The sequence below is a fragment of the Alexandromys fortis genome, unplaced genomic scaffold (genome assembly GCF_014885135.2).
Source record: "Alexandromys fortis isolate MF-2015 unplaced genomic scaffold, M_Fortis_MF-2015_v1.1 scaffold_113, whole genome shotgun sequence".
Lineage (NCBI taxonomy): Eukaryota > Metazoa > Chordata > Mammalia > Rodentia > Cricetidae > Alexandromys > Alexandromys fortis.
In genome coordinates, this window is record NW_026067988.1 from 1356689 (window position 1) to 1382017 (window position 25329).

General features: G+C 34.9%; 1 protein-coding gene and 1 long non-coding RNA gene across 4 annotated transcripts in view; one reads left to right on the plus strand and one right to left on the minus strand.

Moving 5' to 3' along the window:
- Window positions 1-25329, minus strand: part of LOC126511993 (uncharacterized) — a 1200080-nt gene that overhangs the window by 690183 nt on the left and 484568 nt on the right. Inside the window, exon 4 of one of the 3 annotated variants that reach the window (XR_007594863.1) lies at window positions 901-1256. The exons of the other annotated variants lie outside the window; for them this stretch is intronic. This is a non-coding gene — a long non-coding RNA (uncharacterized lncRNA). Of the gene's footprint in view, window positions 1-900; window positions 1257-25329 lie in introns of those variants that run through there. 3 annotated transcript variants of the gene reach the window in all.
- Pcdh9 (protocadherin 9) overlaps window positions 1-25329 on the plus strand; it is an 821312-nt gene that overhangs the window by 450497 nt on the left and 345486 nt on the right. The gene's annotated exons all lie outside the window — the stretch shown is intronic.

The window sequence follows — 25329 nt, forward strand, 5'->3', positions numbered from 1 at the left end:
ATATGGTGAAGGATCATTGATAATTGCTGGCTAGTCAGTTTAGCATACTCATTGACATCTAGGCCAATAAGAAACCCTCTTTTAAAAGAGATGTTTGGCCGGGTGGTGGTGGCACATGCCTTTAATCCCAGCACTGGGGAGGCAGAGGCAGGCGGATCTCTGTGAGTTCAAGGTCAGCCTGCTCTACAAGAGCTAGTTCCAGGACAGGAACCAAAACAAAACAAAACAAAACAAAAACAAAAACAAAAACCTCTGGAGAAACCCTGTCTTGAAAAATTCAAAAAAAAAAAAAAAAGAGAGAGATGTTTATTGTTCCTATTTGCCCACATGCACAAAAAAGTGCAATTGCCTCTACATACATATGTACATGTACATACCCAGTATATGTATATGCATGAACATGACATACACAGGCATTTTTAAAAAGAATAGTTAAAATGCATCTTATTGTGGATAACTGCTTATTAATCAGACCAAAAGAAGAAAGTTTTTCTATAAAAAATTAAAAGTGAACTTGAACTATTAATTTCAACAGAAATATACACAATATTTGACAAATGTTTTATGTATCAATTTATGTTCTATAAATGCTATGCATATGTTCTTGGGCTTTTAATTTTTAAGTTCATGATATGGTGTAAGTGTCTTAGAGGAACTTGCAAATATCCCCAAAGAAACTAAAAGAAATGCAGTGGATAATAAAATTCTTTTATAAACCAAAGTATGTGCCACATAATTTTAAAGAATGTGAGCTCTCATAGTTGGAATGTAAAATAAACAAAAATTGAACAAAGAATGTGAGCTCTTATAATATATTCAGAGAAAATATATGTTATGCCATGTTTCTTGGTTTGAAGTACCATATTAACCATTAAAAAGAGAAAATTCCAAAGTCCTCCCCGCTCCATCCTGGTCTAGGAAGGTGGACATCCAAACTGGCTAGGCTCCCACAAAGCCAGAACATGAAGTAGGATCAAAACCCAGTGGCATTGTCCTTGGCTTCTCAGCAGCCCTCATTGTCCGCCATATTCAGAGTCCGGTTTTATCCCATGGTTTTTCAGTCGTAGTCCAGCTGGCCTTGGTGAGCTCACAATAGATCAGCTCCGCTGTCTCCGTGGGTGGGTGCACCCCTCGTGGTCCTGACTTCTTTGCTCATATTTTCCCTCCTTCTGCTCCTCCTTGGGACATTGGGAGCTCAGTCCAGTGCTCCAATGTGGGTCTCTGTCTCTATCTCCATCCATCTCCAGATGAAGGTTCTATGGTGATATGCAAGATATTCATCAGTATGGCTATAGGATAGGGTCATTTCAGGTTCTCTGTCCTCAGCTGCCCCAGGAACTAACTTTGGACTTTCCACAGGGCAGGGAACCCTGACTGCCCCTCAGACTGGAGAGGGAGGGGGAGAGGAGTGGGGGGAGGGGGAGAAGAGAGGGAGGAGGGGGGAAAAGGGAGACGGGGAGGGAAATGGGAGGCGGGGAGGAGGCAGAAATCTTTTTTTTTTCAATAAAAAATTATATTTAAAAAAAAGAGAAAATTCATGTTATCAGTATTCTAAAATTTACCTAACTCAGAAGACCTTGTCTCATAATTATGTATGCTACTCATGAAAAGTTTGTAAGAAAATATTACCTTGCAGATGATTCATTTAGACATCCACCAACGCCTTGAATGGGACCTGTTCAAGCAGACAGTTTACATTTCTTAATTCCTGGACCATTCTTTCCATGAGAATAATAGATTCAATAGGTGGCCATATACAGAAGAATGAGGTCAATGAGAAAAGAAAAAATGGTCAGCCAAGAAATTTTATGATAGAAGTGTTCTTAGCATATAAATATTGAAATCTATTGCCTAAATGAAAAGAAAAACTGAAAAAGTTAAGATTTATTTAAAAATTATTTTTTGTTTAAGCAGATCTCGGAATCTGTCCAGTTATTATAGAACCTTATTTCTAAAGCCAGCTTTGGAGTTCTCTTCACAAAATCTCTGTTGCTCCCACATTTGCCTGTTCCCCACACTCTGCTCAATGGAGCAAGTGAACAGGTAGAGTAAATCACTTACTCTAGTCCTATTGTACTTCTTGTTTCAAATTAATGATCAGGCCTGACTACACCCTCTTTATCCTGAGCACTACTTAATTATCTGTCTGTAGATGTTTGAAAGATAGCATGTATATTAAGTAGGGAACTCAGAACTTCAGAATGCATTGGGAATAGAGAGCCATATCCTCCAGAGCTCTTTATAACATTAGAGATTTTATTACTCTGATCTTCCACGTAAAAGAAAATGTTTGACAATTAAGAAATCCTGGAGTAAATGTAGAAGTATTAAAAGCGCTTAGAAACCAGAGTTGTGTCTTTCCTTGGAATTTTATAGCCATCTTCTCTGATAGCATCAAAGATATTGTTTATTAATCCCATTTTTACACGTTTCATAGTGGCTTCAATTATTGAAACAGGTTCCATAAATACCTCAGATAAGAATATCCCCTATCTTCATTTTGTTTATGAAATGTATTAAAGATTCCAAGTGCTTTTTCATGCTAATACAATTTTGAAGCAGATGTTGGAAGGATGGAGACAGAGCATGTACTGAAATGGAATTTTTCTTTAAGTTAAATCACCTCTGATGTGCAGACACTAATGCACATCCGTATTGATTTATTGGTTTTTATTGTCTGCTTATTGTTACATTTATTTATCTCTGTGTTATTTATTGACACCTATGTACACAGAGGAATCAGATAAACATACTTTCTATTATGAGGAAACAGACTGTAGAAGATTATACTCAGTTATACAAAATGATGGACTATATATTTACTTCATCTATGCTAAAAACATCCAACAGTGTAGCATAAATTATAGATTAATATACAGAATTGAACCCGATTACAAATTATGTATGGATCCAAAATACTATAAATACAACATGCTGATGACTATATTCTGTGCCTTCTCAACAACTTAAAAATCTTCTTACTATACACTGTCTTTTCAATCTTCTCAACTTTAAGTCATGTATCTGTGAGTCCCAAGCAAATTCATAATTTATGTTAGTGGAAACCCACAAAAACGTGTGATTTCAAGGTGATATTTATTACCTTCGTGAGGTAGCTTTAGAGTTGTGATTTAAAAGAAAAATATTTATAGTGGGAGGAAATATACATAGAAGACTATATATAACAAGATTCTTAAACTTTCTTGTCACATTTATGAACTCTTTTACCTGAGAGGTGGTTATTAAACCCTAGTGGACAGGTGTATGAATAGATATACAAGTAAAAATTTACCTATAATAAATTATACAGATTCTAAAACAATTCTTTGATATACATATAAGTTTATCATTTATAAATAGAGCAGCAAATGACTATAATAATAGGATGCATTGCTTATTTTCAGAAGTCGTTTTGTATAAGTATGAAGTATACTATGGAAAAAAATTTTTGTTTTAGAAATTGTTGGAAATTTTGCTTCAATTTAATATATAAAATATATTTAATGATATTATTTGAAACTGTAGTAAGCTATGCAAGTAGCATACACTACACTGCAATCCGTTGCAAAGATCCACTAATTTGATATTCAAATGTTAAGTGGTGATGAGCAGATACTAGGAAATACAGATTGATGTAATGTGCAAATAAATCCAGAAAAAAAAAAAAACTGTTGAAGGTGAAAGAATCCATGGAAGAACACAAGCTGTGAACTTGACACATAAGTCTGTTCTGTCCCTATCCTGATGTGGGATTCCCCTCTGTATGCTGTGAATACCATTGGTTAATAAAGAAACTGTCTAGGGCCTGCACAGAGAATAGAGGTAGGTGGTGGAAAATAAACTGAATGCTTGGAGAAAGGAGGAGGAATAGGGAGAAGCCATGTAGCTCAGCCGGAGACACACACTGGAACTTCAGCTGTTAAGCTACAGCCATGCAGCAATACACAGATTAATAGGAATGGGTTAAATGAATATGTAAGAGTTAGCCAATAAGAATCTTGAGCTATTGGGCCAATCAGTGATTTAATTAATATGGTTTCTGTTGTGTCTGAGCTGCTGAGAAGTCAGGAAACAAACAAGCAACCTCCTCCAACACTATCCTCTCACACCTTCACTGTGACTGAGAAGAATAAGGAGTGTTTAGAAAATAGGAATTGTCATCTATTCCCTTCTAATTACAGAAAGTGAACTTGTGCTGTGCATCAGAAATAGTTAAAAAGAATGAACCACTAATGATACATTATAAATAAGATAGAAATGAAATACGTTATAATATTTAATTTTATTTTGGAATATGAATTGCAGATAATGAAGTTAATTGTTGCTATTGAGAAATGTTTCAATAAAGTACATAAGCAAGAGAAACAGGGAAAATATTTCAAAACAGCTAGTTTGTCTTGCATTATATTTTTAAAAATTCTATTCCTTCTAAAGAAAGTGACAATTTTTTTTTTACCAAAAACCAATATGGTAAAGCCATGGGACATATTTTTCACAACACAAAAAATTTGATATAAATGATATCTATTAAAATAGGGAAGAGATGTTTTGTTTTGAATTAAAGACATTGCTGTAAGGTCTCTGGGGTTGTCTTGTGTAACCTATTTAAGGAAACCTTAGAAAGTTCTTCCACAGTCAAAACTATTCTATATTGATCATTCGGTTCTTAACAGAAGGTGAAGACACATAGCCTGAATATTAATCTACTAGTTACAAACATGATTACTGGGCCGCTAACTTCTGTACTGGAAGCAACCTCATAAAACAACAAGGACAGGGAAACCTCATATGTTAGCTGCACTGCCAAATAAAATTCAAGTTCAATCTTTAAAGCCTGAAAGGATATTAAATTGCCTTCTTATCTTTTCAAGAACATTCTGAAAACTAAACAAAATATAATTTTAAGTAATTGAGGGTTAAGTTGGTCATTTTACTCTATACATATGCTTAGTAAAATCTATAATTCCAGTTGATGCAGAGAAACAATACGAAGAGTCCAGTAGAAAATATAGGATACATATGTGCAGCATCAATGGTACAATGGTGCCACATTCAGAATTAAAATCAATAATAAGAGTTACCTGGGTAGAAAGCACCCAATACAGAAGAAGTGAGAAGGGTTTCCTAACTGTGCCTGTGTTTAATGTCTAGCAATGTCAGTTTTCCTTTCCAAAGGTCTTATTGTAAAGCCATTGCTCACATGAATTACAATTTCCTTTTTGTGTGCCTGGAAATATATATATTCTATGTAAATTAATGTATGAGACATAGGTATAATTTTAGCAACCATTCTGGAAATTGCCTTATTGAATTTAAGCTAAATTGTAAATAAATAAGACTTTGTTTTTCTATTCCTTGAGTATGTTTTAGGCAATTAGAATACTTTTAATTTAATCTAAGTGAGCAAATACATTAATATAACATAATTTTAACTTCATGGATGGGGCAAACAATGAGACTCATATTTGATATAAATATTAAGCTATATTAAATTTAGTACATTTATCTATGGGTAATTATGTAATTATATTAAAATATTACTCTAGTTAATTTATTAACAGCTATCTATATACCTTTAAAATTTTACAACTCAGAAATACAGATTTCACAATATACTTGATGTATAGCCCTTGAAGGGGACTATACTGAAACACAGAAAGGGAACTACCTCGGGTGGGAAAAGGGCTCACACAATGTCAAAACCTTGGAGCTAGGAAGCAGACTACGGTGTAGTTGCTATTTGTATGTCTGAAACAAACCTCAGCAGGATTCTGCTGTGTCAAGCAGCAGCCAACAAGGGTTGAAAAATTCAAGTCAAGCTACTGCACCAGATGGTCCTTGAATTGCAAAGCATACAGCAGACTTCAGAGAGTCCCAGCCTTGGAGCAGGATGACTCCAGAGAACTTTGTCATAGGTTAAAGATAAGTAATTATGTTTTTAAGAAATCACATTTTTAATCATTGTTTATTCCAACTTGACTATTTTTGAATTTACTTACAGAGTTCAAGATTTACTAGTACTGAGTATTATAATTCTCTATATGATGGGTTTGAATACTAAAGATCAACTTCTATTCATGCAAAATCTGCTTAAAATCTTATATACATTTGGCATTGAATAATGCCCTAAGTAATGCTGAAAAGATGCACACTTAAAACAAAGAACTGTCTATGAAACTAAGAGCAAACTACATCATTCAGGTTACTATTCATTAGGCTAATCCATCACCAAATTTTCTTCTTCAGTGCACATAGATATTTCTCTCAAAGTCAGTATACAAACTTGTGAAGTAAAGATGCTTCTGAATCCATAGAAATCATAACCTCAACAAATTATTTGAGAGCATGTTGGTTTTGCATTTAATTTATTTTATAAACATATTCTATATTTGCATGCCATTATTTTCTTTGTAGAAGAATTTTAGCACAACATTTTATGTATATGTCAAAATTGACAGGCAATTATTGTTTTTATAATTTACTACGATTAAAATAACTACATAATCTTTTTTGCATGGTATGTATGTAATGTTATTGCTCCCAAGAGTCCTGTGAAAGGGATATAGAAATTAGGCAGACTTAGAATATGTGATGATAATTAGCAAGATTTGTCATGAGATATGAGGAGATGTGTAACCAAGTCACAGTTAGAATAAGAGCCCAGCTAGAACTCTGTCTAACTGGTGACATACAGACATGGACTATATCAAACCTAAGGCTTATAAACAAACTTATAGTGACTTTTCACATAGAAGCAATACAAATATGATATGTTATGCTTACATTGTTACCCACTGATGTGGGTCTTCATTAATAAAGTATTGTTCCTAAAATATAGAAATAAACCCAAAATCAAAAAAAAAAAGGAAACTATTTTATGTGTTTCAGAAACAATTTTGAGGTGGTCCAGTCAAAACACTTTTTTTTGAAAGGCTAATATTATACAAACCAAAGTGCATCTCAGTCTTGCCTTCTTGCATGCTTTTCTCTTTAAAAGGTTAGAGGTTAGGTACTATTGGATATAGTACCAAGATACTACATTATGTTTTCTTCTGAAGCTCAAACACGTATCAAGACTATCACTGCACCACAACCATAAATAACAAAACACATAAATATTTTAGTAAGATGTACAAAGAAATAATATGTGACTTCATATCCTGTTTTCCAGTAAGAAAACAGAACATTCAAGTTACTATTATATTTTAAATGGCACAGATATCTTGTCTCATTTATCCTCCTGAAACAGATCTATCATACCTCTTCCATTCTTTCTTTGGCATTCACCAGTATTCTACTAAAACTTCCTTGTTGTACTTGACACCTTAGAAGTCTCTTGAATAACAGATTAAATTTATAACTGACCATGATTCTTAACACTTTATCTCCATATTATAACTATATTTATTTTAACAATGATGTACAACAGTCATGGTCATACCTCAAAGTACTGCATTTTACACTGAAATCCTGAGGCAGCAAAAGAAGAAATTTGTGTTTATTTTCTTGTTTTTGTTTTATTGGTAAAGCATCCTGTTGAAGGGCAATGGTCAAGTCATAGTCTTCTGATTTAATATCTGTTAACTTATATTTTCACCTAGATAATGGAGCTTTAAATTTAATTTGTCTTAGATAATATGACTAAATCATTGCAAATGGCCATTGTATATGACATCACTTCCTTAAAATGATACCCCAAACAGGGAACTGAAGCAAATTTATGTATCAGTTTAGTTAGTTTTCTTTTATAAAATTTTGTGTACTTATGGTTAAGCCTCGGAAATGCATTTCAAAATTGTAGTATAAAATGTGTTCAGAGATACAACTCATGTTTAGAGGAAAATGGTTATGATCCATCTAAACGTCTAGCCTTTTTCTGTCTCTTGAGCCACGGTTCCCTACATGTATAAATGAGATGTAAACTGTATCACTATAGAAAAGCCTATGTTATTTTGCAGTGAACTGAAGAAAATCTCCTTCCAGGAAGTTGTGCAGTAAATCAATTGTCAAGTCGTGTTTTCTACCAGCACATCTCGCTGTATACTATAAATGAAAAGGCCTGAAGACTGGCTGATGGCAAAAGCTTTCAATCTCTATTCTGATCTTGTCCCTGAACCAAGGGCTTACTTAGAAATGCTGTTTTCCAGAGATATATCAAGGAATAGCATAACTGCTATGGCAGTTTCTGGGTGGAGTAATCATCTCCCCTTACCAAATGTTTGAAACTTTGTTTAGGGCAGAATGGACAGTCTCAATCAAAACATCAGTTGAATGGTATGGAATTGTCTTTGGGGTATTCCTTTTTCTTTAAGGAATTGTTTGTCATACATTTTTTTTTTTTTGAGCTGCAGGGCCTGGGATTTAATTACAAATCTGATTCTCTAGTCATTAAAAGAGGATGTAGTATTTGAATGATGTATTTACATTGAGGAGGCCTTGGATATTCAGGGGTCCTGTATTACTTGTGTGGAAAATGAATTCTTCATATCGTATCATACTCCCACTGCCTTTTTATTTTCCAATGTTTTACTAATTAAGCCTCATTACTATTGTTTTTATATTCAATGTATGCATGTTTGCCTTCCCCAGAGGTTGATTGCCCTCTACTTTTTTTTTTTTTTTTTTACTGAAATGAGAATTCATAAAACCCAGACCTTGTAGTGGGACATCTAGTCTCTGTTCTCTAAGGGCGATGGGGGTTATAAGCATTTTGCATTTAGGACCTGCTTTTGTGCGTTTGCTCTGCCTCTCACCTCCAGTCTGCACACCTTTCAGTCAAGGGTTTCAAGTGCTGTCCTCTCTCCCTCCTCACTTACTCTTGTCACATCAGCCTGCAGTTTCTGTAAACCTTTTTAAACGTTCTTAATGAAATACAGTTTTATGTGCACAAGTTCAATGAGTTGCTTGGAACTACAGTTGTCATTCATCTTAAAACAGATAGAATTAAAAACAAAACAACAACAACAAAAGCAACAACACTTTCACCAGTTATACTGCAAAGTTTAATAACAGCTTGGTGGTAGTCATTCACACTTTTATTTTTATTTATTTATTTATTTATTTATTTATTTATTTATTTATTTATTTATTTATTTCGAGACAGGATTTCTCTGTAGCTTTGGAGCCTGTCCTGGAACTCCCTTTGTAGACCAGGCTGGCCTTGAACTCACAGAGATCCGCCTGCCTCATTCACACTTTTAATCCCAGATCTCGGGAGGAAAAGGCAGGCAGATCTCTGTGAGCTTGAGGCCAGCCTGGTCTTAAGTGAGTTCCAGGAGTACTAGGGTTTTGACACAGAGAAACATTTCCTCGAAATTCTTTACCTCCTCCAAATAAAAACAATTAGGACTCTTTATGATAAATTTTCATATTTCCTTGAAAATACTACTAATAAAATACAGATTGAAAAAATACAAAGGAAATCCTGTAGTGACTGAAAATGAAAAATGGTATCAAGAAATTGTTGTAGAAACAGATTATTTAGCTCAGTGGTCGCATGCTTGCATAGCAAAAACAGTAGCTTTAATAACCAGTAAAACACATACACTCGCTTCTCTCTCTCTCTCTCTCTCTCTCTCTCTCTCTCTCTCTCTCTCTCTCTCTCTCTCTCACACACACACACACACACACACACACACATACACACACACACGGGACACACATGGAGGGCAAATTAGTACAACGGAATTTGGTGTTCTGTATCCTGTCTACATTATCTATCTCCTAAAACGAACGTTCTCTTGAATAAGTTAAAAAATTCCCAAATGAACAAAAACTGCTAAGGTTTATCAAAGAGAACATATTAAAATGTATAAATATGTATTGCATTGGTTGGCATCTGATATAGGGTGCCGTGTGATATATTCAGGAAGAATTCAATAAATGTTAATTAATAGCGATTAGATAAAATCCTGCCAAACCCCCCTTTGTACACAGAAGATAAATGAGTGACCCGAGCTCAGAGAGGAACATGTTTCTTTTCCGTGGTCGCTAATTTGTCATCCTTACTATCTTGATAATCTCTATGGGTTATTTCCACTGATGAGTTAATTAATTAATGTTTATTATCTGAGTTTAGTAAAAGAGCCTATGTAATCTCATTTATCCCTATGTTGATCAGCGTGAACGGATAAAAGTGATGAGCATTTCTCTCTAAGTCTGGGGTGAATTAAGTGCTGCCTAAGCTAAGACAAGTTCATTTTAAATTGCCAGCACTCGAGGCTTGCTGTGGCTTAATAGCTTCTTGATAAGCTTCGCTTTTGCTCACTTTTTCCCCCGAAATTTCTTCATCGCTGCATTTCCTTTTCCCACACAATGAAGTAAGTCAAGAGCACAAATGTGGCCGTGAAGCAGAGCAAGTAGGTTAAATCCTTAGTTTTACAGTCATCAGTTTGAGTCTCTTTAAGACGACAATTGCTCACCATCCTGGCCCTGACAGTTGCTTTAAGCTGAGTTGAGGTCCCAACAGTATCACACTAAGTTTACTTCTATAGGTTCAAATGTATATTCCAAATGTTTTTTTTTAAATTAAAATGTTTGTCGGGAGACAGATCCTTCAAGGTTTCTCATCTCACACTAATTTACAATATTACTCCCTGTGAGTTATCCTTCACTTTGCCTTAAAGCCTTAGGCAGAAACTCTGCTTCAGCAAGTCTCCTCTTTTAATTTTGGGTGATAAGTCAAACACATAACACTAGTGTATGTTGGAGACCATGACTGTTCTAGGTGTCTGTATTCTGTTATTAATGGGACGTAGTCATGAGCATATCTTACCTAACTGGCCCACTTAGCCTTTGCTTTGACAGATAAATTTCATTTTTAACACTTATTTTATTTTTTATTCTGCTTTTCAGTTTTTATTCTGCCATCGAAATCTAAATAAAATTTGAAGATTGAGATCTTTTTCGTTCATAGATCTCTTCTTTAAGATTTTTGGTCACAAATTATCATTGTTAACACATTATTTGATTCTGAACACTGACTCATGAATTCATAAATATGCTTCTCCCAAAAAGGGCATTTGCTAGCTGGGTATAGTAGTCCATAGTTACAGTACCAGAATGTGAGGGGTGTGGAGTAGAAGGATCCTGAGATCAAATGTAGCCCCTGCCACACAGAGTTCAAGGCCAAAAGTGAGCATATGAAATTGCCTTAGCAAAAGGCAAGTAAAAAATTGCTAAATGTTGATATTACTACTACTACTGTAGTGATTAGCCATTGACATTTTAGGCATATTATAGGCGCCAGATGCTTTGCAAATCTCTCACGTACTTCGGAATACAGACCTCAAGAAATGCTGTACTAAAAAATCACTAGGGTCTGGGTGTTTATTGTTATGCATAGGGAAATGAGTTTTGGGAGATTAAAGATCTCGTCCATATTTGCTGTTAATAACTGAAGAAACCTGAACCTGAACCTATGTAGACCCATTCGTCAGAAATTGGAAGATAGAATTTGGTTCTAGCTTGCTGTCTTTGGTGTGCCTCCTTCAGTGTAACCTACTATACCTAAGAATTCCTTAAGATAGTGATGATGGCAAGTAAAAGGTTCAGAGCTTTGCTTTAACTTTTAGATTTCTTAAGATTCTAATTTAAATTACTTTTCTAAAGAGTACCTCTCCCACTCAAATACATAGGCTAATTTTCACACTTTTAGCTTGGCTATAATTAATGACTCTTCATTTACATAATGCTAGCTGTCTGCTGGCCCCGAGTGTGCTTTATATTCTCCTCCAATCAGAGTATTTCATTAAAGCCACTTGAGTTGTGATCAATAGCTGATGAATAACTTCAAAGGAAATTGTCTGGGATCACATGCCTAAAGGGCAAAGGAAAAGTAGCCAGGAAAGGGACTTTTCCTTTCAATTACGAACAACTGACTATATTTATAACATTCAAAGTCAAGTTTCCGACAATCCTTTTGGGTTTTGGTCTTGCATGGTTTGTTGAATTAAATTCCCCGGTAGGTTTTAATTTGCCATCCCATTTTCTGCTACATGATTGTTTATCATTAGCATAGTCTATTTACTTGTAATCCTATATTAGTGTGTGGGGGGCAGAAAGGATTAAAACCGTTTGCTAGATAGTCTATGTGTGGTATATTTCCACAAATATCAAGAGGTTTGTTTGCTTGTAACACTTTATAGCATATAAAAACCATAAATTTGTTTATGGAAAAATATCATACATTATATTCATTCTCCAGCAGTTTTCTGGCGAAAATGGATGGGGTAAATGTTATTTAGATGTGATAGGGGACTGAGTTCTTTGTCATTTTCCCCTAACTAACTGTATAATTTAGGAGGAATTCAACAGAAGCTGCAAGTCTGTTGAATCAACATACAGTTAGGCTTAGAGAAACAAGCTAGCAAACACTTTGATTAATGATGGCATGGGGAACACTGTTTCCCACACGACCTATTGGTATTATTACAAGAGCTGCTGTTGATGCACTACACACTTTGTCCATGATTTTTTATTTTAGGAAATAATTTCCTGCCATGCACAAATGCTATGCACAGTATTCCTGCAATAAAAACTTGCTCAAAGTAACCTTATATTTTCAGGAATAAAGGAACTGAGTTATCTCTTTCATAAACATGCTGTCATTGTAAACTTGTCCTTTTCTAACTACTTGCAAATTAAAGAAAAGGACTATTTTATAGTCTTAAGTCCTATGGGAGAGTCAAACTAAAATAACAGGTATCAACAATTATTTTATATTTAAGCATTTATTAAAATAAGATCGATCTAAATTATAAAAATTGTGACATAATTATCATCAGAATATGCTTTAGTGTACCACCATTTCAATAGCAATGTAAATATCCAGTAAAAAGAAGGGGACATTTAAACAATTTCTCTATAGAATATAGATAAGAAAACTTAATCCTTTATGTTATTTATGTTTTCCTATGAGAATCCAGGGCTGTTTCCCTAGAATGCATGTCTGTTGCCTTGTCTCTAGATAATGGAAGTCTGAGTATATTTTTGTTTTCTAAAAGTGACTCTTAGTAGTCACTATTTTTTCTTGGCATCATTTTCATTGTTATCATTCTGTTCCATTATACGATAACAAAATCACCCCCATCTCTTTTCCCTACTAAGTCTTTTGCATATGCATTTATTGCCTCAGGTTCTAGAGGCTTAAATTATTTTTATTGTTTTCCTTGTATATTTAGGAATGGATGAATTAAACTAAATCAGCTTTTATTTAGATTCTTAATAAAATATGAATGATCTTTGTAAGGCAAAAATTTTATAGCCCTAAGAAATATCTTGTCTTATGGCTTGTATCACTTTAGCCTTGGGCAACCAAACTGTCTGTCACGGAGAAAGACTGTCACAAAACTTCAGCTTTAGGTTTTTCTGAAATATATGATACATTTATTTGTTAATAATTAAATGTATTAAATTTTATTTCCTGAGGAAGTATTTCGCTTTAACCAATGTGTGTTCTCAAAACACTCTTTCTTCATAAATATAAAGGCATTCTCACTATGCAATATGAAGGACAACTTTTGGGCCAGTTACTCACCATGACACTTTTTTTTTAATTAATTAATTTATTTATTAAAGATTTCTGTCTCTTCCCCACCGCCGCCTCCCCTTTCCCTCCCCCTCCCCCAGTCAAATCCCCCTCCCTCGACAGCCCAAAAAGCAATCAGGGTTCTCTGCCCTGATTATGAAGCCTAACTTTGTGAAGAAAAGAGTAACAGCAGAGACAAGTTTATTCAGTCTCTTCCTATTCCTTAGAGACTGAATTGATAGGAATAAATGAGAATTTATTAGGTATAATGTTTTTCTTAATTTTGGTAAATACATCTCTGTCCATCAAATCTCGAGGGACCATCCTGGACAGTAAATGGTCACATAATCCCATCTGTGATCTGTGCCCCAGAGTAAACAATAGCAATAGTCAAATTTCATTGTGTAAAAATTTTTTTCATAAAGCTTGGTCTATCTGACCATATTGTTTATTGGGCAAATTATTTAAAATCTTGTCATGCTACACAGTTAATCATAAAAACAGAAAGATCATAATCTGCTACAATAACATAGAGACTAAGCTAGGGAGATAATTGTGGTATTGCTTTGTGAGCTGTTTTGTGAGACTGAATAGATATATTTGGTTAAATGGAGGTGCTGAACAGGATTATGTATATTGATAAAAAACATACCACTGATTCTTCATGATGTCAAATTAGTACACTAAAATCCCGCGCATTCTATATAATGTATTTAGGACCCTCTTTTCCCTGTCACATGCTCTTTCCCATACGAGGCTCCTAGCCTCAAATGTTCAAACATGAGTACATATCATAGAAACAAGGAGTATAAAGGAAGACTGTTGCCAGGTTACACATCAATAGAGTTTGGGGAATTATAGGGCAGAGAATAACCAAGATTTTTATGTAGTAATAAACACTTTTTCTTTATTTTTGTTAATTTTTTTCATTTATTTTGCACCCTAATCACACTCCCCCCTCCCACCTCTCCTCCAATTTCTTTCTCCCACCTCCCATCTACACAGCCCTGTCTAGCCCTCCTTCCATAAAGGGGCAGGCCTCCCATGGGAATCAACCAAGAATGCCATCTCAAGTTAAGACAGCTCCTTCCCTGCGTCAAGGCTTGGCATGACATTCCAGACTAGGGAATAGTTTCCAAAAAGTCAACTTATGCACCGGTAACAAATCCTGATACCGCTGAGAGGGGTCCCTCAAACAGACCAAGTTACACAAATGTCCTATACATACAGAGGGCCTAGGTCAGTCTCATGTAGACTCCCTAGCTGTCTGTCCAATGTTGGTGAGCTCCTAAGAGCTCAGGTCAGCTGCATCTGTGGGCCCAGTCATAATCTTGGGCCCCTTGGATAGTCCAAGTCTTCCTCCCTCTCTTCAACTGAACTCCCTGAGCTAGATCTAGTGCTTGACTGTGAATATCTATATCTGCTTCCATCTGTTACTGGATGAAGGCTTTCTGATGACAATCAGGGTAGCCACCAACCTGATTAGAGGAGAAAGGAAGTTCAGCCACCCTCTTCACAATTGCTAAGAATCTGAGATGGGGTCATCCTTTTGGATTCCTGGTAGTTTTCCTGGCACCAGGTTTCTCCCTAACCCCATTATGGACCCATCTATCAAGATATCTATATCATTGCTCTCCCCATCCACCCCTCCCCCAATTGACCTACCTGTTTCCATAACCCCATTCCCTCACCCTCCTTCCCACAGTTTACCTGGGAGATCTCATCTATTTACCCTTCTCAGGGAAACCCATGTCCCTCATTGGGTTCTCCTTGCTACCTAACTTCTCTGGTGCCTGATTATCCTTTACTTTACAGCCAATAACCACTTAGGAGTGAATACGTAAGGTTTGTCTTTCTGGGGTCTGGGTTACCTCACTAAAGAAACTAGACATCGAAATATCAAATAATTCAATTTTAAAAATGGAGTACAGATTTAAACAGAAAATTCTCAACGGAAGAATCTCAAAATGGCGCTTAAAGAATTGCGCAGCATCCTTAGCTATCAGGGAAATGCAAATCAAAATGACTCAGTTACTTACATCTTATATCTTTCAGATTAACTAAAATCAGAAACACTTGTCATTTTAATATATATTCAGAGTGTAAAAGCATTGATTATTATCATTATTTACTAAAAACTAAAAACACATGTATTTATTTTTGGTGATTAATATTTATTTTTTCTTCTTTTTCTAAACTGTTACTTCCTGGATAGAATTGTCATGCTTTGTCTGGTGAGACAGCTCTGTGATTAAGAGCAAGTGCTCCTTTTGTCAAGGACTCGGGTTCAGTTGGCAGTCTACAAATGCCTGCTCATAACTGCCTGTTAACTCCAGTTCCAGTCGTCCCTATACTTTCTTCTGGCCTCCTAGTGCACCAAGTGGCACAAATTGCACAGAAATCTAAGAATTAAAACATTCACCCACATTGTACAATCAAGTTGAGCTACTCAACTTCAACTCGATGGACGCCTCTGCAGCCTGGAGTCACAATATATTTGCAAATCTTTTCTGTTTTTATTAAGATATATTTCATATATAACATTGAAGTCATATGCACTGTATATTATAAAACAATTACAAAAAAGTCACGCTCATTCCCAACTCCTTTGCTTCACACAGGAACTAGTGTTAATGTGCTCATGTACTTATGAGCTCAGAACAGCAGGATTGTCACTTTTTAGCTTTAAGTGTAGACTGCAGTGCCATTAACAATAGTTAATAAGCTGCTTATATGACCATGCAGAGTAATTCATTTCGCATAACTGATCTTTTGTACTCCATTATCCAAGAACCTCCCCCACTACCTGGCCCCTTTTATTACTGTTTTTATGTATTGCATTGTTGAGATTTTATGCGTATTAATATATTTCCCAATTTGAAAGTATGTACTCTGAACACCTTATAAGGTTTATTTTTAATATATTTAGTTATACAAATTTAAATGCTGCAATTTAATTTCAAATATCGTTAGTGCATCATAATCTCTGCATTTTCATTTATGAAATGTTTTGTTTTATTAATGAGCTCATTTCTTAAAGAGAATATTTGCTCAAGATAATATTGTAAACTAAAATATAATAACACTTTACATAAGTCCATGTAGCCCATGTATCTGTTTGAAAATGCAATAGATCAAACTGATGAGAGAGTAGAAATGGGGTGTTTTCCTAGGTGGCACAGCTGCTTTAGAGAAGGCAAGTCATTTTGATAGCCTTCGTTCTCTACTCGAAAAACAGACAGCACAACATTATCATCTTTAGAAAAGGAATGATCAGTATTGAATTAAAAATGTACATGATCCTGAGCACACAACGTACTAACATTTATCAGTCTTTTACAATATTATATACTATATTGCTTCCTAGTATAATACAGCATGTTTAATACAAACAACTCAGCTTATGTAACTCTGATGAATTGTATATCTCAAGATAACACAAAGCCAAACAACAGTAATCAGAGTAAGCAAAATCCAATTCAGTTATTGTTGCCTTATGAGACAAGTCTCAAAGGAGAATAAACTTGTAACTAGGTCAAACATAAAAACAATCATAGTAGATATCTCTTGGTTGAGTAGGCTGTATATTAAAAAATATATGTCAATATGTTTACCTATATATGACTGTATATGTGCACATAGATAAACTTTCCCACCATCTGTACATATGCATTTTTGTTGTTCACAAGAGACATGTTGCAAAGATTTTATGTGAATGGCGTATGCAGCACAATCTATTCAAAAAGGAGCTGATTGATTTTGAGTCTTTAAATTGTCCTTCTTGCAAAGTAACTAACAATTTCCAACAAATATGTCATTTTCATGCAGGTTATAGAATGTAACTGTAACCATTTTTTACTCTCTATTAGTATTTGTTTTCCTAGAACAAAGATAACTTGCAAAACAAAACCACTTTGAAAATTCTAAATATATGTGCAGAGAAGGAAAGAGCTCTAATTTAATTTGCTATGCTAATTGTTTTGAATAAAAACATTGCTAAACTTTATAGAAAGAGGACATGAAAGCATGTACAAGGAAAGAAAATAATTTATCAATATATGAAAAGTATTTCTATTTTAAGTGTGCTTTTGTATATATTCCTGCCTGAGCATCTCACTGTATTCAAGGAAACAGCCTTTTTGTTGGACTAAGAGAGTGCCTTTTTGCCAATTCAACATTTGACACAAGGAAGTTTGTTTTGGGGAGTTGCATCCTGATTTATACAGAACAGTTCATTTGTTTCCTTTTGTTGAACTTCAGATTAATCTACCCAGTGAGTTCGAGCTGGCCTTGCAGGCTGATTCCTGTTTTACCTCTGCAGTAATTACTTACGGGAATTCTTGTACCGTTGTGAGGGATTTTTGTGAAGCAGCACAAATACTGTGTGCAGAGGCCGCTGTCTGCTCTTCCGCTCTGCCTCTTGCTTCCCCGTAACCTTTGAAAAGCTTGGAAGTCATGTTTTGTCTATGGCTCATATTAGTTTTGATTGCAATTATTTCCTATGAAGTCTTGTAAAATTAAAGAAGGGGGAGGGGGAAGAATGACACAAGTCTCTTCCTTGGGACCCCTTGTTGGCTTCTGTCTCATTATGTTAACAATCTGATGAGAGAATGGAGTCAGACTCTCAAGAGCAGAGGAGATTGATTTACTTTCCAGGCCTTTCTACCCAACTAATTATTGCATTACAAATAGCAATTCTTCCATGCCATGAGGAAGCACTTTGATTAGTGTCTGCAATACAGGTGCTGGAGGCCGCTAAGGTAGCTGCATGATAACCAGGTCTTTGCATCACAACCTTGTGGGCTTTACTGCAACAGAGACAGATATACGTGCCTGACACACGTTCACGAATCATTTAAGAGCATTTCTAGAATATTTAGAGAAAATAGTATATAATATTTTCATGGTAAGTTACTGAAAAGCATACTTTAAAGCAAGGTTTCTTGAGTGAATATGATGTCCTTAATGGAATCTCTTGTCAAAATTACTTTTGAGATATGGTCAAATACTTTATCCCAGTTTTGGATTTGGTTAAGTGAAACACTGATATAGTCAAATTGTTGTTGCCTTTGCTTTCTTTGGCTACCCTGTTTATTTTTTTTTCACTATCCATGAATATCAAAAGAACAGAAATCATACTCTAACAATTCCAAGGCTATATATATCTAAACAACTATGTGTAGCTGCATCAGCATGCTTAAGTTTTGTGTGTGTGTGTGTGTGTGTGTGTGTGTGTGTGTGTGTGTGTAAGAATCCTTGTTATGTCTTTTTCAGATTCTGATGGTTGTGGTAGTACTCCAAGTTCTTTGCATTGTGTTGACATCACTATAATCTCTGCGACGTCTTCACTTTCTCATTTCCTGCGTCTCTGTCCTCTCCCTCTTTCTCTGTCTCTCTGTCTCTGTCTCCCTCCCTCACCCTCTCTCATTCACTCTTTCCTTCCCTGCTCCTTACTTCTTTGTCCGAGTTCTGCCCTTGAGTTCAGAGATCACTTGGATAATCCAGACTGCCTCGTGCTACTTGATTGCATCTACAAAGAAAAATTTCGAAATGGTTTATAAAAAAGTTCTGGAGAAACATAAAATTATAACATGCATTGGACTTACAGTTCAACCAATTAGAACACGACTTACTGGTTAACAGTTGCTAATGGTTTGTCACATAATGTATTGGAAATTATTTTCCACTGTAGTCACTAAAATCTAGTTGTCAGTCCGGCAGTAGTGGCACATGCCTTTAATCCCAGTATCGGGAGGCAGAGGCAGGCAAATCTCTGTGAGTCTGAGGACAACTTGGTGGTCTACAAGATGTAGTTCCAGGACAGCTAGGACTGTTATACAGATAAACCCTATCACAAAAAAATGGAAAATATATCTAGTTGAAAAGTGAATTTGTGAAAAAGTGAGTTTGTGAAAAAGGAAAATGTACTTTATTAGTTAGTGGATGGCTAAATTTTCGAAGGAATTTGGGGAATCATGTTTGATGACTGCTCATTTTAATGTCATTAAATTATCATTAAATTAAGGTGTGGTAGTATACACCTGTGAGTGATCAAAGCTCTTGGGAGGTTGAGACAGGAAACTCATAGAAAGTCAAAGACAGCTTCGTCTACATCATACATCCTAGTCCAGCTCAGCCCAACCCTTATAATGTCTTATTTTATAGAACAAAATATTAGATTATTGATAATTTTTGAGAACAAAGATAAAATATCTAAATTTTATTTTTAAATATGAATTTAAACATTGTTATGGTTTATATTATGTATATATGTATATTCGTAAGGTTATGCATGTCTGATGTATGATTGTGGATATTGGGGTAGGCCACTTGTTCATTCCAGGTAGTCCAGATCCAAAATAATCACTCAGAAACTGTATTAATTAAATCATTGCTTGGCCAATCACTTAAGCATATTGCTACCTGGCTCTTTTATCTCAAGTCAAACCATTTCCATTTTTTATTTATATTTTACCATGAGGCTTGTGGCCTACCGGCAAGGCTTCAGCTGGCAGCTTGCTTCTATGCCCTTTAGTGGCTACACGGCGTCCCTGACTCTGCCTACTCACTCTCTATCTCTTACAGCCTGGCTATGTTCTCTTAAGCCACTAGCTGAAAGCAACTTCTTTAAGCATTAACCAATAAAAGCAGCACATAGACAGGACTTCCCACACCACATGGATGTTTCTGCCACTGATATTTAGATATCAGAAGTCAACCTTCAGTTCCCACACATTCTACCTTGTTTGAAATAGTCTCTTGTTTTCAAGTGCTAATTAAAGCTATCTGATCCGTACAACTAGCTAACCATTGAGATTCAGGGGTTTCACATATCTACCTTCCATCTCACCATAGAAGCTCTAGGATTATAGATACAGGCTGCCATGCTCAGCTTCCCATGTATTCTAGGGTTATAAACTCAGGTCAACTTGAGTGTTGACAAGCACTTAACTCACTGACTTATCTCCTGTCCCTCCATATTTTTTATATAATAAACATTTTATTGAATACAAATATATCATGGACTTTATATATTTATATACTCAAATAAATTGCAAATATATGTAATATTTATTCCAATTTGGAGCCAAAAGAAACTTAAATTTGTAGACATCCTGCATGGGCTTAAGAATCTATTGTGTTTGTGACATCAAACCCACCATATGTGCTTCATCACAAAGAAACTGATACTCAAGCAATTAGATTATCCATATGTACTCTGCTAATGTATGTCAGAGTTAAATCTGTTCTAATGTCTATGAAAGTCCATTCTACTCTTCTGTGACATAGGAATCCCTTATTTGTTTTTCCTTTTGCAAATAAAGACTTGAAATTCAAAAGGTTAACATGGGTGACCTTGCCAGGGACTGCAGGACTAAAGATCTCTTTTATTATCGCATGTTCTCCATTCAGTCTGGTTTGCTAGAGTTGTGGCAGCCACTGCCTAGTTCAGGCTTAACCACATTTCTTAGACATTGGTTTCCACCTGTCTAGAGGAATAGAAAACATTCTAAAAGGCTAAATATGGAAGTTTCTGTTACATTACTGGAGTAGTTTTGCTAGACTCTTGTGTCCTGGAATCCCCTCGCAATCCAAATGTTGCTAACTACTCAATGAGCACCTAAAATAAATAAACAGATAGATAGAGAAATGATAAATAAGTAGATATTTTAAAAAGTAATAATGAAAGGGGGAAAGTAGTCTATACATGTTGTCATTGTAAAAAAAAAGGAGAGTCCCTTCCCTCCCCTGCCATTCCATCTTTGTGGTCCTAAGTATGTGGTTTCGGTTTAAATGGAGGGCAATAGATTGGCATAAATAAGTAGTTTTGTTCAAGCATGTCTGAACCTGCATAGTATCATTGCCTCCCCTTTAGCTTCTCCCACATGGCAGTCTGATAAACAGCCAACACTGTTGCTTTCTCTGGCTGAAACCAGTCTTTACCATCTTCCCATATTAAGTTTCCTAAGTAAATTACAAGTTCTTGATGCCCATTGTTTAAATAGTCTGGTAGAAAAAGGGGGAGGCACAGTGTCTACTAAGTGGAGGTTCAGAAATGTGACTACAGATATTTGACTGTAGTATATGACAACAGAATTCCATAGTCTGTTAATTAACAATCAGTTACATTATCAGTCAATTGTGTTTCCCTTCCCAACAAGAGCTTCGGCTTCTGTGGACTCAGAGTGTTGGAGAAAACCCAGTAAATGAACAAAGCAAAGATGTTTTCTCAAAACAAATTTAGGGGAGGGGCTGGAGGGCTCACTGGTTAAGAGTACTGACTCCTGTTATGGAGAATTCTAGTTCTCTTCCTAGCAACCACATAGCAATTCACCATGCTCTGTAACTCTAGTTCTCGAAGATCTGATGATCTATCTGATCTCCTTAGTTACCAGGCATGCATGAGGTGCACAAATCTACATGTATGCCATACACTCAAATAAATAAAACAAGGAGATGTATAATGCCACCTGCCCCCTATTTAAATTATGTTAGTATCACTACATTATGTTCTTTCTACAATAGAGGTGCTTACCCACAAAGATGTGCAAATTAGCATTTTATCTCTTTTTCTTTAAAAAAGATTAAATAGTTATCAGAAGGTGAATATTGATTATTATTGAGCGATTGAGATGTAACTTAATGAACTCTCAGTGATCATTAATTTAAGGGAATTGGAAATCATTTTTCCCTTTCCTCTGTGCTATAGTTTCAGAAAAATGATTTTTACAAAACTACAAGATTCGCATAGTACCTGTATCATAATTCTAATTACCAATTTCATTATCAAAATTACCAATGAATTTTAATCAGCACATAATGTTCTGCTTTCGAAACACCAAAAGTAGTTTATGAGTTTTTGTAACTTTCAATACACAAGATAGAGAACTAAGACTCATGTGATGCTTACTCATGTTGATAATTATTTATTTAATATAAATATTATTATAAATACATGATAATACATGTATATTATTGTGTTCATTACTTGTAGATACTTGCCTACAGAATATAAGCCACATTGCTTTAATGATACTGGTATAACGCTCAGATTTTCTTGATTTTATTGATAGAGCAATGGGAACAAGACTTAAGTATAAAATTCATTAACATAAACCGAGAACAACAAACTCTCTTTTTTAACTTTAGAACGTTTTCAATTAATGACAGAAGTACTTAAATAAATGTCATCCCTGTAATATTTAAAATATGTCCACATATGTAATTCCTCAAATATTCAGAACCCATAATAATCATGATATTGCAAAAAATGTAATACTATTAAAAATACTTAGCACTCTTTAAAATAAAGAATCTTCTGATCATATGTGTGTGTGTATTTATTCTCATTTAGCTAGCTATCGCTAACATATCTCTTAAAATTTTTGTTAAAAATAATTACATAGGATGTATCTGCTACAAAATTTTACCTTTTCCATCTCTGTTACCACCATATTTTAATTGAGTGGTGAATTGATTGCTTGAATGTGGCTGCAAATTAATTCATGATATCACCTGAGGGTCTCCCTGATGAAATCAATGTAAACCAAAATACTCACTCTCTTGAGGAGTAATGCAGCTTCACTTGTGTAATAATGTTTTTTTACCTTAATTCACCATATAAATCAACTTGTCCATGGCCCAATGACGTTGTTCGTCTCTCTCTCTCTCTCTCTCTCTCTCTCTCTCTCTCTCTCTCTCTCTCTCTCTCTCTGTATTTTACTTTACATTGATTATCTAATTAGCCCTTAGGCCATTCTTATACATAACTACTATTAACCAGATGTTTATGCTTTGGATACTGTATTTCTTGAAACTAATACATAAAATTTTACTATAGATATTCATTTTATAAATTCAGTTGAGAACCTTTTTGCTTTGAGGAGCAATGTCATCCATCAATGAATTTTATGCATTTATAGAAAGTGTCAAGTGATGACGTAAAAGCATTTAAAAACCAATGGAAGATTGACTTTGTTTCTCAGTTGGTATAGCAAATGTCCTCTGCAAAATCAACTTTAATGTCTTTTCAAATCCCTGTGCATTTTTACCTCTCTGTAGTGAGGTAATGTGTGACTGGAGACGTGTCGATATGTTCTCTACTCTCTCTAAAGCTGTGCATTGGAGCAATGCCATTTGGCATGCAAATGTGTCTTACAGATGGAAGTGCAATTTCCTAAACACCATTTCCGCTTCATGTTGCTGGTATGAAGATTAATTAACAAGACCCATGTTATGACATATTTGTCTTTCATCGGGTAGATGTATGACAATTCTGTTTAGGATGACACAGTTGCATACACAATGGAGACAATACAAAACCTTTCAAAAATTGTATTTACTGATTGCAAAATGGCAGACCAAGTTTTGTGGCAATTGGATAGGTAAGTAACCAGCAAATTCTACATACAGAGAACTTTTATTTCACTTCATAGCTTTTTTATTTCAAAGTTAATGTAATTTTTATTTATGACTATTTAACAAAAATTTCTTCATCTAATTTTTGTTGCTGATTATTATGCTCGAGTCAAAATGAATAAAGGCCCTTCCAAAAGCCTTTTGGCTTCCTAGTTTCATCTGCTGGTCCTGTAAAAATTTTAAGCGAAAATGTCTTTTTCTTAGTTTAACAGTATAAAACTTTATAAAAAATTGGAAAATATAAGAAATGATTTAATAACATTAATCATTAATCAATAACATTAATCAGTAATATGTGAATGAAATTGACAGTCTCAAGCCACCCAAAGGTTATAGAATTTACATCCTAGTATTGCTGTAAGATATAAACAGAAAATGTTCCTATTCTGATTCCAGAGGAGGAAATACATGCATTAAAGAGTGAGGACTATCCCATCAAGACAACGTGACATATATTAAAACATGAATTAGGACTTATTCCTCTTAATATTTGGATAAATAGGCCATGGCTAATATACTGCCCCAATCCCTTCTAAGGCTTAAGTTTCTCTGAGATATAAGTTTCTTTAAGTTTCATAGTAGGCATTTGGGTACCAGCATTGTTAAAACGGAGTACCCAAACTTGTTTGGGAGTTTATGTTTAAGCAATTATATCCTTATCAGTATCCACAATATGCTTTGTGCACGACAGTGTGGTGCTCTTAGCTGTGCTAGGCCAGTGTCTCATGCATCTAGACAAGAAGAAATATACTTTTCAGTTTATCATGTATTATTTTTGTCATAGTTTATGAAATAGAGGATATTCTAAATATGATTAAAATATCAGCAATATTTAGGTATCCTTACAAGATAGTTCAGTGTATTTGTGTAAAATATTTTATATATGATTGTGGGGCAGACAAACCGGAAACAACTAAATGAATAGAAATTTCTTAGTGTGAGTTTTTCTTAATTTTTTCTCACAACCACTTTCATTCTTTTAGAATTATTGACAAACATATTTCCTAAAAGAAATACGACTTCAGAGTATCATTTTCCTTTCTATTTCCACATTCTTTGGTAGCTATAGAGCAGACAGGATTATATTACTTCATTTCTGGATATGTTTTGAGTATCTTAGTTAACAAAGAACTCGTCTTCAACACCAAGCATTACCCACTTTACTTAGTACAATTTTAATGTTAATGTGGAAATTGTAATAGACTTCTTCAGTACTTCATGGTTCAGATTTACCTTAGCCGAAGCTTTATATGAAGTGGTATAATTATTTTAAACTTTATTTCCCATGTGACCTATTATCAGAAGTTACTGAGCGATACCACATCTTTCCGAGTTTAGTGGAAGGCCACCTTTTTATTTCTTGAAAGGTTCCATATTTTCGC